This window comes from Anguilla rostrata, chromosome 2 (assembly GCF_018555375.3).
Source record: "Anguilla rostrata isolate EN2019 chromosome 2, ASM1855537v3, whole genome shotgun sequence".
Lineage (NCBI taxonomy): Eukaryota > Metazoa > Chordata > Actinopteri > Anguilliformes > Anguillidae > Anguilla > Anguilla rostrata.
In genome coordinates this window covers 65627320-65645461 of record NC_057934.1, presented here as the reverse complement: position 1 = coordinate 65645461, position 18142 = coordinate 65627320, and the positions used below count along the sequence as shown (strand labels likewise).

The window sequence follows — 18142 nt, the reverse complement described above, 5'->3', positions numbered from 1 at the left end:
ATGCAAATCCTGCTGCAATTAGAAAGCCTAAAGGCATTCAGAAACCACAGCTTAATGCAATGCTGGTGCGGTCAAGTTTGTAGGTAAATGAGAGGCAGAGATGGGCTGAAAGACCTGTTCTCATGTTCCTTATGATCACCCTAAATGGGATGCATGGCCTGTTCATGTCACTGCATAATGTTACGTTCTTATATCCACTCATAAAGGACGCTCACTGATACGTTTCCTTGTTTGTTTGACAATGTCATTTTTTTCAAGCCGCTGTGTTGACGCCATTGTGCGTACCTGCACTCGGTCACATGGTACAGATTCCCGGGCGGAAGTGAAGCGGAAAGGGGAGAGGCGACGGGTACCGCGGCGTTTCGTTTCGACGCGCCGAAGCGGTGCACTCTGGGAGTTCCCCCCGCTGTCAGCGGCGCGCGCCTCGCCTTCCCGCCGCCGAGCTCTGCGCCGGGCGCGAGCCGCGACCGCTCTCGCGCTCTCACGCACAGGAAGGAAGTCTGCAGTCTGGAGCTAGCGAAGCTGAGCTGTGCAGCTGAACAGGGCCCTGCCTTCTCACAGCTTCGTGTTTCAGTCCTCCAGCGGCAAGATACGATTACAGCCTCCCAGTGAATCCACCCATTGAGCAGCAATTCCTTAATCTTCCCACAGAGGGGCTAATGGCTATTAGCAATTTTTCACAATAATGCATCCACGCGCAATACGTTGATGTTTTGCTAGCACCACAATATGATTTGCCAAACTGGTGATTTCTGGCTTTGCACTTCAGAAAACTTTGACTCAGAAATGCCCACTGCCCAATGTGGAATATTATAAAATGTTAGTCGAGATTGCAGCGACAAATGTAGAGAAACTGTCCTGTTCCCATTATAATTTCATTCACAATATTTCCCATAGAACTAACTTTTAAAATTGGGAATATAAATATTATAGAGAATAATCAACGGTTGTTCATTGGGAGTAAGAGTCACATAAAAGGGTTTTGGTTCAAAAGAGTCAAAAACTCTGTTTCAGTTACATGGATTGATGTTGGGAAAACGTATTCATGCAAAACAAATGACATCTGCCTCCATACAAGGTACCGAATACTACAAGTTTCAGTGCAGCAGAAGATTCAGTAAATGGCCACAGTCATAATTCTCCAGCCTCCAGCCATTCGTTCAGTTAATGGGATATTTCTTGGATGGCACCAAACACATATTGTCTCCCTCTACCTACTTCATCACCGCTTAGCTTTTAGCCAATTACTGTGTCCCGTTCGTGCGTTCCACTAGATCGGCTGGAGACACGCAGAGGACTTCAAATGAATCACAGCCTACAAATCCCAGTGTCACCGGAAAATCACGGATAAGGGAAGAAATAATTTTCTGTGTCAGACCCTCAGGGATAAGGTGACTGTGACAAGGCGACTCTGAACGGCGGCGAAGGACTCTAAATAAAAGATTCTCAGCCAGCTTGCTCGGCGAGTAAAGCTGAGGGGGAAATGGTGAGCACCACCCATTTCGGGGAGGCGCTGACTTCATATGAAACCAGCACACGGCCCTCCCCAGACGAGGCGTCTACGGTTTATACCGCAGGCTGAGGCCTTCTGACCCCCCCCCCGGCGAAAGAGGACACACCTGGCCCCTGTCCTAATAACAATGCTGGGGGAATTCTCCCAGGGGTGACCTGTGCGGGGCAAAAAATAAATCGCTATGCGAAGGACATGGTTTTATAGTCCGAAACTGCGGCAGCGCCTATGCAGTTAGTGGCTAATTTCTCACGGCTTTCTACAATTATAGTGCAATAAAATTTTGCGAGTCCATCTTAGACCATTACATATTACTACTATTACAGCACTAATTAAAGCAATAAATCCTCCACAAAAGCTTTAGTAGGCATTCAAATGAAAACCTACTTCGTTACAGGGCGATGCGGTCACAGTGTACTGTAATGCATGTGGCCCCGATTCCCCAGTAATGGATTTAATAGGCATCCACGTTGCGGGGGAAATTGCGTCTTTTTGTGCCTGGTGCTCCCAGCAGTGGAGCCACACGCACTGCAGTGTGAAAGGGGCACGCTGGCGGAACATCCTGGGTCCGGCTGCTTGGACGTGTCTGTGGTCATGACTGTCACAGCATTGTCCTGAGCCTACTTCTTGCTCCAGGAGTAGTACAGAGAGAGACAGACAGACAGACAGACAGACAGACAGACTGACAGATTGACAGACTGACAGACTGACTGACTGACTGACTAGACTGACTGAGTCGACTGTCTGACTGACTCAGGAGAACTGAACTGTATGCGGCTGTACGTGAAACTGTCGAGGGCTACGGACATCAGGAATGCAGAGAGCCAGTTGTGAGTTGGGGGAGAGTGGGGGGGGGGGGGGGGCGTTTGCACATTCTGACTGCAGTCTAGCTCCTCCATTCCCTGTCCTATCAGGTTATTGTGAAATCACCTTCCAAAGCAAACCAACCCCCTTTAAATGCCACATTCTCCTCTGGCTAGCCACAGCTCTCCATGAAAATGATTTACAGTCCCAGACTGCAGGCTTGACTGACAGCCGTAGCCAGATCTTTCTGACCTTTAAAGTATCATTCAGCCCTTCAAAGACAATCAGCTCTCTAATTTTACACATGAGTGTCAGGAGTTTTGAAATCAGTTACTTATTCTCAAGCCCTTTTTGCTGAAGGGTCATATTTAAGATTCTAACGACGTGTGTGGTAACAGTGCATGGCAGAGTAAATGTGTGCAAGACTGAGTAATACACGTGTGTGTGTGCGCGTGCGTGTGTGCACGTTTGTGTGTGTGTGTGTATGTGTGTGTGCACGTTTTGTGTGTGTGTATGTGCGTGTGCGCATTTGTGTGTACGCATATGTTTGTGTGTGCGTGCATGTATACATGTGTGCGTGCGCGTTTATGTGTGTGTGCGTGCCTGTATGTATGTGTGTGCGTGCGCGTGTGTGGTTGTGCATGTGTGTGCGTGTGCGTTTGTGTGTGTGTGCGTGCGTGCACGTGTGTGGTTGTGTGTGTGTGTGTGCGCATGTGTGTGGTTGTGCATGTGTGTGCGTGCGCATTTGTGTGTGCGTGCGTGCGTGTATGCATGTGTGTGTGCGTGCGCGTTTATGTGTGTGTGCGCGTGTGTGTGTGTGCATGTGTGTGCGTGTGCGTTTGTGTGTGCGTATGTGTGTGTGTGTGTGTGCGTGCGTGCGCGTGTGTGTGTGTGTGTGCGTGTGTGCGCTGGGCTCATGGGGGGTTTGAGTGGAATCTTAAAAATGCGGTAAAAGCAGCTGCAGCCCCGCAGACGGCCCGCTCCCCGGGCAGCGGCGGGTCAAGGGAAGGAAAACAGCGCATTCCACCGAGCGCGCTAACGCGCAGCCCTGTGACAACAGCCCAGCGCCGCGCCGCGGCAGAGCACAGGCCCCAAACGCAGGCCCCGAGCGCAGGCTGAGCACGGACAGGAGAGAGACACAGCCCCCCGAGCAGACATCCTGTTCCAGCTCCTCACTTTGACTACAATCAAAACGCGCAGTTTGAGTGCAATCCACACGCGCACACACACGCACGCACGCACGCACACACACACACACACATACGCACACACACACACATACGCACACACACACACACACGCACACGCACGCACACAGAAACTGGTTAATCCACTCTCTCGACATGCATCGAAATTCCATCGCCTTCCGAGACGAGAAGGGTAAAGGTAGGGTGAGGAAAAAGGCCTTTTCCTAAACGCGGCTGAGAAAGGGGCCCGTCAGGCTGCGTACGTCCCGTCCCGCATCAGCAGAGGCCAAGCTCTATTAGCGGGGAGAGTAATGAGCGATTCGCTCGCGCTCGTTTGAAACCGGGCCCCGGAGGCCGCCCCCCTCTCCAGGCGCTGATGTCCCGGGGCAGATCAATGCGCTCTCTGTCCGCCGGTTCCCCAGGGCCGCCCGATCGCGGACAATGGCACTCCTGTTCCGACAGAAACCGCCGCTTCACAGACCCCAGACCCCTCTCTCCTCCGCGCGACCCGCCCCTGCCGTCGCTGAGCACCGGTGAGGGGGGGGGGCGGGGGGGAGCTCTCGCCTCTCCTCCCCGCTCGTTCTCTCGCTCCGCTCCGCTCCTCGCCGCGGCCGGGGCGTCGCATTACACGGGGGCGCGGGTGTCGACCGAAACGCCCGAGGTGTCGCGCGATTGGCTAACCTGCGCCGGCAAAGCGCCGAGCTGGGCTCTCAGCTGGCCCGTGTGAACGGGGAGGGGAGAGGGGAGGGGGGGGGTGGGGGGGGGAGGGGTGGGGGGGGAGGGGTGGGGGGGAGGGGTGGTTTCCACGGCGCCCCAGCGCGAGCCTGTCACAGTTAAACAGCCTGTTCCTCCTGCCCAAGCCTGCGTAGCGAGCTCCACCCCCACGCCGCCTCACACGCCGACACGCTCGGCGGCGGAGCGTGCGGGCCGTCTCTATTCACACGGGCCCCGCGGACAAGCCGCTCCGCAGACAGAGCCAGCCTGCGCCCGCGACCGGGAGACACCGCGTCCTCACTGGTCCCCAACAACCCCGCGGGAAAGGGGAGGAGTTCCTGTTTCCGTTCAGGGTGTGGGACGGTGGCGAGGGAGAAGGGGGTGGGGGGTGGGGGGTGGGGGGGTGGGGGCTCGACAGGCCGCGGGTCACCTGACCGAAAAGCCGACCTGCTAGCGAGTGCACGTGCAGACAGACAGACAGACACACACACACACACACACGCACACACACACACGCCCTTTCCTCCCGGTGTCAGCCCGTCGCTGTTAAATCTGTCAGTCAGCATTCCTGGGCAGCGCTGTGAGCTCACCGCTCTGACATCCTGGTCTCAGAGGCCAGATAATGACTGTTTGTGCGCAGAGCTGCACCCGACGCTGCTGAGCACCTGGAGCAGCTGGAGCAAAGTACCTGCTCAGCCTACCTCCCCACCCGCACCCCCACTCCCACCCCACCCCTCCCTTCTGTAAGCCAGCACTGCGCCCCCCCACCCCCTACCCAACACCATCCATAACGGAGGCAAAGCCTGCGCTTGTCCAGTAAGCGGGGACCTCCAGCTGCTCTCATTCAGCTGGGAAGAGAGACCTCACAGCCCTGACGGCCCGGGTCTTTATTCCTCTCATTAGGGCCTTACGGAGCGGAGAGAGGAGTGGGGAGCGCGATGGGGAGACAGAGGGGAGAGGGGGGAGGGGAAGACAGAGGAGAGGATGGGGGCAGAGGAGGGAGGAGAGGATAGGGCAGAGGGGGAGGAGAGGGGGCAGAGAGGAGGGAGTGGGGGAAGAGAGGAGAAGAGGGGGCCAGGGAGGGGCAGAGAGGAGAGGATAGTGACAGAGGAGGGAGGCGAGGGGGCAGAGAGGAGAGGATAGGGGCAGAGGGGGGAGGAGAGGGGGCAGAGAGGAGAGGATAGTGACAGAGAGGAGAGGATAGGAGGCAGAGAGGAGAGGAGAGGAGAGGGGGATGACTGTAACAGGGAGCAGGGAGCAGTGACAGAGACGCGGTCTGAGACGCGGAGCAAAGGGAGCGCGTGCGGAGCGCAGACAGCAGGGTGCCACGCCCAGCGAGCGCGGCTCCAGATCAGCCCGACGCGCGGCGCAGGCGAAAGGCCGCGGCCGTCTCTGAGCGCCGGTCCAAACCCAAACGCTGAAGCACGCGCCAACCGTCGCCACGGCAGCCAGATGTCACAGCTCTCCCAGGGCGCTCACTGGAGCGCTCAGAGACAGCCGTCTGTCACTCCCCTACTGGATCCTACACTCTTCCACTCAGAAGAGCGGGGGAGTGTGCATCTGTGTGTGTGTGCGTGTGTGTGTGTGTGTGTGTGTGTGAGCGTGTATGTGTGTGTGTGTGTGTGAGCGTGTATGTGTGTGCGCACCTGTATGTGTGTGTGTGTGTGTGAGCGTGTATGTGAGCATGTGTGAGTTGTGTGTGTGTGAGAGCGTGTATGTGAGCATGTGTGTGAGTGTGTGTGTGTGTGGTGTGAGCGTGTATGTGTGTGTGTGTGAGCGTGTGTGTGTGTGTGTGTGTGTGTGTGACGTGTATGTGAGCATGTGTGTGTGTGCGTGTGTGTGTGAGAGCGTGTATGTGTGTGTGTGTGTGAGCGTGTGTGTGTGTGTGTGTGAGCGTGTATGTGAGCATGTGTGTGTGTGTGTGTGTGTGTGTGTGTGAGCGTGTATGTGTGTGCGCACCTGTATGTGTGTGTGTAATTCTCTGTGTCTGATGAACGATGGTCCTGTGCCCCTCATAGGGGTGTGTGGTCTCCATAGCTTTTAAACACAGAACCTGCAACGTTGCTGGGTTCAAGTACCCGGGATACGTAGTGGTTCTCATACATAAGAGTCCTATATGGAAAGATTCTGTGTCGAGTCAGTTCACACTCGACACGACCATTTCGGATAGACCGGGCGAGGCAGGACGTCCACCCTCCAAAACCACGCAGGACAAAAACTGATGTTACGCCAGTTCATCTTTAAAAGAGCCAGATATTTTTTCTGAATAATAGTTTAGGCAGAGATGTAAACCCTACCAACACAACACAGTTGAAGAGTAACAGTCTTTAGAAAAACCGTAAGTGTCACCGTAAGCTATCAGCTTAAGAAAAAGAAAATCGATACGCAGAGTTCTTTTTGGGACAACACAACAAACGTAATTCAAGGTAAATAGCTGGCTATATGTGACACTGATATGTGGCGCTAGCCGGCTCGCTACATTGGATTGAAAAAAGCCACTTGAAAGTGGAAGAGCCTGGTAGCGATGCTTACCAAGGAGAAGTAGCCTATTCATAGCACACAAGCAATTTCTGAGACCACGATGACGTTTTCTAAGGGTGTTTCTGCAGTAGACAAAGTCATGTCACGCAAGGAGAAAGGCACTGCCTATTCCATTCCAAAAATAAACGTTCAAATTTCCCCTCGCAAAGATCACACGATGCAGCAATAATATCTTCTACGTGCAAAAGTCTCGTATTTGAGCAAGACTTGTTGAGAGGGCAGATCCGGTACAGCGGGCCGCTCATTAAAGAAATCGCTCCAGAAACGAAAGGTCTTCAGTAAGAACACCGTAACCTTTTCCCGCGATTCGTCCAGGAATGTTTCTGCGCTTGTTCGCGTAGAGCCGCGGCGGGAGATTTCCGCAAACCTCGCTAGGCCCCGACCCGGCGAATCGCGGGAACGTCTAAGCGTGGAAAATTGACTCCGACTCCTCTCCCCACATGACTCTGACAGGGATAACTGGCGGAACGTTTACGGGTTAAGATGCATGTGCGAGAGGGCCTCCTGGATCTTACACACCCCGTGCTCATTAGCTTAACCAAAGGACAGGAAATGACCCTCAGACACCTACTCTCACACACACAGCCACACACAATAACACCTACTCTCTCTCACACACACACACACACACACACACACACAATAACACCTACTCTCTCTCTCACACACACACACACAGCCACACACAATAACACCTACTCTCTCTCACACACACACACACACACACACACACACAATAACACCTACTCTCTCTCTCTCACACACACACACACACAATAACACCTACTCTCTCTCTCTCTCTCACACACACACACACACACACACACACACACACACAATAACACCTAATCTCTCTACACACACACACACACACAACTAACACAAATCTCTCTCTCTCACCACACACACACACATAACACCTACTCTCTCTACACATCAGCACCCACAATACACACCTACCTCTCTCTACAACCACAGCAACAATGACCTCCACCTCTCTCACCACACACACCACACACAATAACACCTACCTCTCTCTCTCTCCACTCCCACACACACACACACACAACACACAATAACACCTACTCTCTCTCTCACACACACACACACACACACACACACAATAACACCTACTCTCTCTCACACACACACACACACACAAACACCATACACTACTCTCTCTCTCACACACACACACACACACACACACACACACACACAATAACACCTAATCTCTCTCTCACACACACACTACACACACACACACACACAATAACACCTAATCTCTCTCTCTCACACACACACACACAAACACAATAACACCTACTCTCTCTCACACACACACACACACACACACACAATAACACCCAATCTCTTTCTCTCTCTCACACACACACACACACATACACATGCACACACACACAGCCACACACAAACACCTACTCTCTCATTCACACACACACAGCCACACAGACACACAAACACCTATGCACACAGCCACACAAACACCTACTCTCACACACACACACACACAATAACACCTAATCTCTTTCTCTCTCACACACACGCATACACATGCGCACACACACACGCCTGCTCACACACACAGCCACACACAATAACACCTACTCTCTCACTCACACAAACACACACACCCACAAACACCTACTCACACACACAGCCACACAATAACACCAACTCACAGAGACACACAAAAACATTTAATCTCTTTGTCTCTCTTGCACACACGCACACACATACACACACAGCCATGCAAAAACACCTACTCCCTTTCTCACACACACTGAGGGCCCCCACTGTGAGAAGAGGAGAGGGATGTTGTCGAGTTATAACTCCCCACATCACCGAATCCACATTGACACTTAAATAGGCCGAAGCTCTTCAACATAATCTAAAAATAAATTGCACTCGCAGGCTCACAACCAGAGCCTTCATTTTCCTGTGGGAGGTGGCTGTGATTTGTCTGCATGCTTGGTTAAACATCCAATCAAATTCCTCATCCTGTTTTTAAATCTTCTCCCAAGGCGGACAACTCACAAACATTAATTACAGCGCTCGAAGAGAAAACACATTAATATTCATGTTAGAATTCAAACACCAGATTAATTTGTCTTTATTTGTACTTACGCAATAGATGATGTCTTTACGCATGCTTTGTGAATAGGGGGAAGTGTACTCAAAGATAATTGGGGGGGGAAAAAACAACGATAGCACTCAGAATCAATCACAATACTTCCAACACCCCCAACACTTGCCAATACAGGAAGGAAGAGGAAGACAGGCCAGGCTAGGTCAGGTCCCTCCAATTGTATGCCCCTCCACACGAGTCAGCTCAAGGACAGAGGTCACGCCCGACGTCTGCAGAGTGACTCCTCTGGCACTGAGCACCTGGGCTGGGTGGGGTCCTCCCTTTGCAGAGGCACAAGCCAGTGCAGGAGGACGCTCAGTCACTGTCCCCGCACACCTCAGGCCATCTCAAGAGCCCCACAAACCCCCGGAATCACCCGTTCAGGCCCCCCCGAGAGGACTGCCCGGCGGCTCCAGCAGACGGGCAGAGCCGCAGCTGGCAGCCTAAAGCAGGGTGAAGAGGAGGCTGGAGAAGGCGCCGTGTTTCATGCGCGGCTGTGCTCCCGCTGTCCTTGACTGAAACCCAAACCGTTTTTTTTAAAATTCAAAACGCTTATTTGGTTTGAACAAATGCTAATCGTCACATGTGAAACAGAGCCGGAGTGTAGCTCAGGAGAGCGAGGGGGGAGGGGGGCGGGGGCGAGGGGGGGGGGAGCGGCGGGTGGGTATGGGCTCTCGGTGGGGCCACCTGCTCTGGCGAGTTCTGACAAGACACCTTCGACTGTCCCTGCGTGCTGAGCATGCCGACTGCTAACCCCAAATCTCACTCTCAGAGGAGGCCCGCACTGTGTCCCTACTAAAGACTGGCAGTAACACACACAAACACGCATGCACACAAACGCGCACACACACACACATATATGCACATGCGCGTGCGCACACACATACTAGCACGCTCACACACACACAGAGACCACACACACTCCACCATCACTCTCACCACACCCCAGATGAACTCACCCATGTAACGGAAACACAGATAAATATACACACCACCATAAGGTTTGCAGCACCTATAGATAGACATACTGTACACACCAACAGACAAAGACAAGCACACTCACACCAACAACAGATGCACAAACCCAGGGGCACATTCACATATAAACCACAACCACCGGCCAATTAAATTACCCACACCACATCCACACACAACCTCAGAGGTACACACAGGCATACTGCAGTCACATGGAAACTGGGCATGGGTACGAGTAACTGATCGATTGCTCGTCAGATACGTGCCTATTCGATCTTTATTTTCTCATAAAGACAATGCGTGTACAACTATGTGCTGGAGCTTGGCTCCATGTATCCATTTATCATACAGTAGCATATGTAGCATAAAAAAAGAAGAAAAAAAAAAAGAAATGCATTAACAGAGGATATTTTTTAATCTAATATGAACAGAATGAAGCAAAAATGTGTTTTGAAACGCATGTTTTGATTGCAATCATTGCTTTTTGTTGGTGAGCCGTGGTAGAAGCGGGATAATGTCCAAGTGGATGAGCATTACGCGGTTTGAATTCGCAGTGATGAGGGAAATTACCCGAGGCCAATTTACTGCCTCCGACCACTGTACCGAAAACATGCGTTTCAGAACGTGCAAATCCACGGCAAAGGAAACGTAAGCGCTCTCGAAAACATCCCACACCCTACAGGCGACCACCTCTTTCCAGCAGACTACCTCAACCCGGTTACCTAGTATTAAAATTCAGTCAAAACGGTTTCACAGCATGTTTTTACATCACGGATACCCAAATAGCCAACTACTGAATTATATCCAAAAACGGAGGCTTTTGGATATAAATATAACTACAAACGTAGTCAAGCTGTAACTAGACCAGCCGCCCTCGATACAGTCATTCATGGACATAAAGCTGACACTGTTGCAAGTATGATATTTGTGACTGTTTTCTTGCTCTTACAAATTTGCCCTTTATTTATCGAGTCAGACTGACGCACACTCATTTAAGGAAGATGACTGAACTTTAGCAGGTGCTACTCCGTCGTCGGGCGAATACGGAGAAATAATACACACGTTCCAGCCAATCAGAATTGAGTATTCAGCCAACCCCGTTGTGTATTGGTTTTGTGGGTGCGCAACATTTGTGAGTTGAAAATAAAATTCTTTGTGTCGTATCTAACACTGACCGTGCTTACTGACACAATAAACTAAGGCTTTATTATGATGGAACAGCTTGGGTACTGATGTGCGTTGCTGTGCGCCCATGCAATTTCTATATAACCAGTGGTGCCACCGGGCCAAGACGTGTTCTAAAAATAGATTCTTCCCCATGGCAGGAATCAATTTGGAACCGAGCACGTTATGCAATCCATCGATCTGGGAAGTAACTGAAAATGGCCATCCCTAACGAACACACACCTGTTTACGCCACCTGTCCTGCACTCACACACACATTCACAGACACACTCACAAACACTACAGACACAGGCAAGCAAATTAACTTACAGCCAGTGGACTGACAAACTGTGTGAGTTTCTGGGTGTAGATTAACTGAGCTGCCTCCAATTACGCACAAGCAGATGGTTAAATAAGGCAAGATGCTCACATACATACATACAGAGGTACAAGACTACTACATGACTTCCGATGGCATGAAACCCAACCGTTATAATCAATCTCTTCCCAACATACCATAAGGAATAATCACTACGTTGCAGGCTGAACAGCTGTTACCACATCGTAAGCCCTAGCATGCTATTGCTCATCATCGTCTTGCTTTCTGAGTACAGGATTTGCATTTTTACTAAAAACAAGTTTGGGGAGGCACTTATGTCTGTTGCTATCACATATTTGTCCTGCGCTTATGTCAGAGTGAAGTTGATGGTGAAACGGCATGAACACATGCCTCCTGGCAAGACAATTACACAAAGCTTAGCATTCCACCGACACCCCTGAAGTTGCATCACGACAGCTTTTGGCCTTCGAAAACTTTTTGTGTTTGCATAACCGTATTCGTCACCAAATTTTAAAAAAAGAAAAGAGAGACATGGTTTACCACCGCGTGTGGTATGCGTTTGTGCCCACACGCAGAGAGAGATGATGTCGGCGTGCAAATGTAAATGCATAAAATGCAGGGAAACCCCCCCCGACACTGAACACTCAGCCCAGCTAACGACAGTGAAATCAAGGCAGTCAGACTCTGTTCCCATGCAGATGTGTTTTCCCCAGGGCTCGAATAGCCATTCAGCACCCGGTCTTCAGGAGTGCAAATGCTGCACAAAAAGCTTTAAATGTGAAAGGGCGCTCCTATCTTGAAGAATTGTCAGCACCTTATATAACAGCCAGATCCATTCACCCAAAATACGGAGGTCTCCAAATACTGGCAGTACCTTGGTATCGTTTCAGTTCTGCCAGGTTCCACTACTATACACATTTGCTGAGAAGCTCTCTTCCAGATAAGAAGAAAAATACCGAAACAAAGGCTTAAAATTTAAAAAAGGACAAAAATTTGGCTATGCTTTTATGCAAGTGTATGCAACAGACTGGGTTTTGGCCTGCCTTTGTATTTTGCAAATACAGTGGTTGGCTACTCCGTGCCCTGGGACACCTTGGTGTGAAGAGCACTGTATGAAAATAAAAACTGACTGAGCGACTGTTCACAGCTCAACTCCAGCCTTTCCTCTCAAGCTCTGAAATCCATACTTAATTTCAGGCTTCACATTTAACCAATCTTCAGTTTAACTCCCACCTTCACATCTAACTCCACACTGTGGAGGAAAGTAAACCTGTGTCTGTGTCCACTCCGTGTGCAAAAGATCACGTCAGACTGTAAACATTACTGCGAAGTGGCTTTCACAATGGAATGATTTGCCACAAAACCCTCCCGTGGATTTCTCTCAAGTGCATCCTGGGTAACCGTTCAGCCATTACAACCAGGATCAGAAGCAGGGGGGGAGCAGCTGGTTCAACCTGCACACCAAAAAGCAGAGCCAAAGAGCTTCTGGGATGCTTATTGGCTGGACGATTATGAAGCAAGTCAAAAACGGGTTTTCATGTTGACGCCACTCAAGGGAAGCCATCTTCCGCACGTTTAATCTCATAGCAATATCATTCAGCACGCAGCTACACTTTCTGCAGCACATTTGCCTGGGAAGCCCATATATTTGCAGTCAGCTAATATTCTTCTTTTTTTTAAAAAAAAGAGCACTCTGCTAAGGCTAACAAGCAAGTAAAATGCCATTTTTAAAAATTGGCAGTGCAGTCTGCCTTGCGTTCACTCCACAGAAAATGGCATAATAAATTATCAAATCTGTTGCATCATGCGATTTCATGGAACGTTAATATAAGCTATTTCTTTTACTGCTTTTTGAAGCTCTGCCAAACTATCGAGCCAATGTGCTCTATTAAAAAAACATTTTATGATGCGTTTAACATGGCAGTTTGATTGCTATTAGTTAAATGCTTTTGTGCAACCCTAAATCATTAATCATTGTAACAAGTGACCTATGATCCCACAGTTGTTTCTGCACATAACACTGATTGCTACAGCCAATCTTTATTGAAAGATTTTACTAAATTACAAAGCGCAGAAATGTAGCTGCTCCATCTTCCAACACCTCTGCTTCAGTAAACTGACTACAAACCAAAACGAGTCAATCAACCCGTCAGCATAAGGACAGGATTCGTCCGAACCATAAAACACATTGATGGCTGGACCTGGTGTGCTCCCGCTGTTGTCGTAGAAGTGCATTACATTAACACAGAAAGCTCAAAGTGAACTCATTCCATGGGTCAACGTAAGTATCACAACTATGAATCTCAGCAGAACTGGAGTAAAACATGACTGAGGGGACGGATATCTATCCGTATTTAAAATATACATTTCAGAAGTATATTTTAGAAGCCGAATGCCTGCGTTCATCCGCAGAGTTCCAGCGAGAGGGCTCATCTCGCAGTCAAATCGGACAGCTGGATCTGGAGACGCGACAGCCGGGCCCGAAGTTAACGAGGGTGAGAAACTGCGCGCGCAGCATCGGACGGCTCCGGCCCGAGCCGTTTCTCACGCCGCCGGACGAGATCGAAGATTAAAACGAACGCAGGAAGGGGAGCGGCGACGCGGCGAGCGCTTCGCACGCCGACGCGCTCGCCGATTCTTCTGGCTTTCAGCGAGCAAAGGGCAGAGCGCGGGGTCCTCTACGGCCATCGCCGTCAGGGTCCGCCGGGCTAGGGCGCCGGCGGCTCGCTCGCCAGATCCTCGGCAACGCTATGGCACAGCGCAGCAGTGCAGACGGACTGGCGTTACCACGGGCTCCGGGCCCGCAGGTCTAGTGCCGTACCTGCGAATGCACAGCGCAAAGGAATGTTTCGCGTGGCCCGGAGCCAAGACGGGCACAGGCCAGGTAGGCTCGAAAGCAGAGAGAGAGACAGAGACAGAGAGAGAGAGAGAGAAAGAGAGAGAGAGAGAGAGAGAGAAGGCATGACTTTCCTCAGCAGACACTTACTGGAAAGGGCTGTACGGGGCAACCGAGTAAGAGTGTTAAACTGTGCTGCTGAATGAAAGCGTAGACTGCCTTGATTTATGGCTGCATTCGCCTTAAGAGCTAGGATCAACTTCCCTCAAAAGTAGGCCTCTTTATTCGGGTGTAATGTAGCATGAATGATAGAGCACCTTATAAATAACAGGACTCGGGCTCCTGTTATGTCAGGAGAGGCCGTTTCCTTGTTTATAATCGCACGTTCAGGCCGAGCCTCATCAGTAGCAAGCAGACGTTTTTTTTTTATAGTCCCACCTGTCGTCAAATCGAGCGGATTTACAGCTCTGAAGTGGCAGGCTATTGTGTGTGGGAGTCTGGAAAGGAGTTTTTCTGTAGCCAACTTTCCCAGGCTAAACAAACAAAATTACATCTAGCAGCTTATTCAGACAGGAGAAAGGGCAGAAGCAAGAAGAAGCTCTCTTCAACTTTCATTTTTTCTGGGTACTGTACCTCAGCTACAGAGTAAAGGCTTAGGTGGATCAACACGATAAATATAATACACTGCAAAATAAGCAGCAGCAACTGCAGATACAGTAAAACCAATAAGCGCACACAGTCACACACACACCTACACAGCCACATACAGCCACACGCACGCACGCACACACACACACACACAGGCAGCATGTCCAACCAGCAGGGCAGGTCTGTGCCTGTACACACAGGAACCACTAACCACCTGACCAATCATCAAGATAAACACCAGTATTCTACATCTCGCATGCTTTTTTCACTTCCCTTTACAAACTTAACGGCAAACAAATCTCTTAACCTGATTTCCACGAAGACAAACATTTTCAGGAATATAAAAGCGCGAGTACATTACGAGTGGAACTGCAACTACTTCAGGGCAGAAAGTGCGGGCGGGAAATATGACACAGTGGAAGCCCAACTCGTTTAGCACAAAGGACACGGCACCAGAGAGGAATTTCCCCCTGGCATGTTTCCCCATCCATCACCGCCAACAGGCCACTCCGCAGGACCTGCTCCGGACCCAGCTGACTCGGACCCTTCACCACCTCCATTTTTATTGTGGTTATACCTTTACAGGAATGCCCTCACTACCGTGTTATCACCATTCGCCAGTGACAGTGTACTCTGCGTCCACGTGCCCATCCTGTCAGACCTAATACAACACAACCCGAGCGAACACAAGGCCCTGTCAATGGCACCACGCACCACCAGATCGTGTTTTTTTCTTCTTCATTTTTTTTTTGTCTGACATACCTGGATAAAAGTCTTAGTATTAGGAAAGTATCTGAACCACAAGAAGAGTTAGATCCAGCCAAGAAGGAAACATCAGAGCAGTTCCTTAATCAGTGATTTCCCCGTCTTCCTCTGCATCTCCGTCCCTGCGTCTCTCTGTTCTGGGCGTTTTTGCAAAGCTCATGGGTACCTTAATGTCTGCTCTGCAAGCCGGAGGCTCAATCTGGTTGCTCGTGACCCAGGCAGTCAGTTAAAATGCTATATTTTTTTTCACTATGACAGCTTCAGACACTCTTCATTCGTTCTGGAATCAGTGAGGGGGTGGTGGCAAAATGTTGCAAGCAGCAATGCAGCTACTGGTTTTACACGAGATAAGACTGCATCAGTCCATCAGAAAGAACATCGTAAGCACTTCAGCGATTCCTATATAATTAATTTTGTCTCATTATTTTCCTTACATCACAAGCAACGCATTTCCTTTCTGAGGCCCTGGGCCGGCTTACAGGGGCTAGTTGAAAGTTCTGTACAAATTATCAGTTTGTTTTCATCAACAAGCACTACTTCCAGATGCATCAACTGAGCAACGTATGCGTAATTCCACCACATGCTAAATGTTAGTATTGCATAACCACCTTCCATTCACACTAAGACTTGCAGTTAAAAAGGTTAATGGATATACAGCTTTAATGAGGTGTGACACACACGACCTTCAAAGATAGCGTACAAGAAGCAAATATTGTTTATCTGACCTGGCGGACGAAAGGCAACAGAATTACTCCATACTCACGTCTGAAACCTTCACGTGCTTGTCAAATTCGGTCGAAAGTTCATTAACGGTTTTATTTCAGAAAACCCGGGAAGGGTCGCTTTGCCCAAAAGCGTGTTATCAACCGTGTCTCTATGTTAGTGCTGAAGTATGAACTAGTCGATGCAAAACTAAAAATTTCAACCTCCCAGTCGAAAGACACGTGTGAAGACATTGCTTTGCATAGGTATTTGTCATTTCCTTTGGATACAAAATGAAAGTCCCCAAGTCAACACTTTCGTACAGACACACATCAAAAATATCTTCGTCTGATCGGTCATCAAGACTATTTGCGAAGCTTACCAAAAACAGCGAAGCAAACAATCATATTCAGTTATTTATTTGTTATTATTTTTGCCTGAGTTGCCTCTGCCTACTTAACGGTTAAAGGATAAAAGAAACAGCTACAACCATCGCGTTTAATATAGCCTAAACTTCAAAACATACGGGAAACTTTCGATCACCCAATGTAGCTACAGCTAAACTGGCTTCCTTACCTTACTCGATGGAGCAAAGAGGTCCGACTCAGAAAGTTAAAAAATAACGTAAAATAAAATTTAAAAACACTAAAATGTGTGACGCCAAACGAACGATCGGTCCACAATCTAACTCAAATTGTGTTGTGGGCTACAATGTTTCCGCAAAATGTTCCTCTGCAACAGAAACACCTGAGTTCTTTGTCCGAGTGAAAATCCAAAGGATATTAAGATCCAGATCTAGCATTCGTGCTGTGATGAATAAACGCGACTTTTGAGGGAACGTAGGCTACGATGTGGAATGCAGAAAGGAGACCTCAAATACTAGGCAACTTCTGCCGCTTCTCCGGTCTTTCGCTCCTAGTTGGTACGTGTCAAATATTAACAGCGGCACGCCGCGCTTCTGCAGCAGCCAGTCATACCTGACTGGCGTTCCTGTGGTGTGACCAGCCCCCTTTTACATGGCTAACGTTAACGATCTTGTTAAAATGGGTGCTTGGTTTCCTGTTATTTTTCGCAGATGGTGAGACAGCCACTGCCTTAAAAACCTCAAAATCGCCAAAGCGAAAAGTTTTTTTTTGCTAGCATATAAAAGACTGAAATAACACGTTACTTAAAGTGTTCGTAGGTATATCCTAAAACGTCAGGGCGGCGTGTAGAATATTATGTAATCAATAATGATGATTACGACTGTGATAGGTGAGCACCATATATCCCCATTTCCCCGAATTCCTAATCTAGATGCCCTATTTATTGATTATGTTAATGAATAAAAGGTCCAACCCTGATTATGTTAATAAATAAAAGGTCGAACGCAATGGTGTATAATTTTCATGCAGTGCCAATATATTGAAAAAAGTGCATTAGCCAAATAACCTGTTAGTGTAATCCAGCTATTGTTGCGTAGGCTACACAATGGCCAAAGCAGGACTGCAGTAGGCCTATGTTTATTTTAGGATAAAAATGTACATAATATTAAGAGGTCAAACCACGGTTTGCTGGAAGTAATCCTTATCACTTATGCCCTTCTTGTCCTCAACGAGGCACCAAAAGAGAAAAGAATAAGTAAAGCCAAGAAATTAGACTTCATCAGAGCGGCTGCGCACAAGCGGAACGTCCGCCTCTTGGCGTGCGTCGCTTTGGCCCGCATTCTCCCGCTTAATAAATGGCCACAATATTGTGGAGCTCCGTAATATAATTTGGAGCATGAGGAATTGCATGGGCGCGTGAGTGCGCAGTCATGTGGCCGCTT

At 49.3% G+C, this 18142-nt stretch overlaps 1 protein-coding gene across 5 annotated transcripts in view; it reads right to left on the bottom strand.

Annotated features, from left to right (window-relative positions):
* palm3 (paralemmin 3) overlaps positions 1 to 17788 on the bottom strand; it is a 34851-nt gene extending 17063 nt beyond the window's left edge. Inside the window, exon 1 of one of the 5 annotated variants that reach the window (XM_064324077.1) lies at positions 17767 to 17788. The gene's annotated coding sequence lies outside the window, so the exon portion shown is untranslated. Of the gene's footprint in view, positions 1 to 16396; positions 16589 to 16911; positions 17502 to 17766 lie in introns of those variants that run through there. The other 4 variants (XM_064324076.1, XM_064324075.1, XM_064324073.1 and 1 more) reach the window with 4 other exon arrangements.
* Between the last annotated feature and the right edge of the window lie 354 nt (positions 17789 to 18142).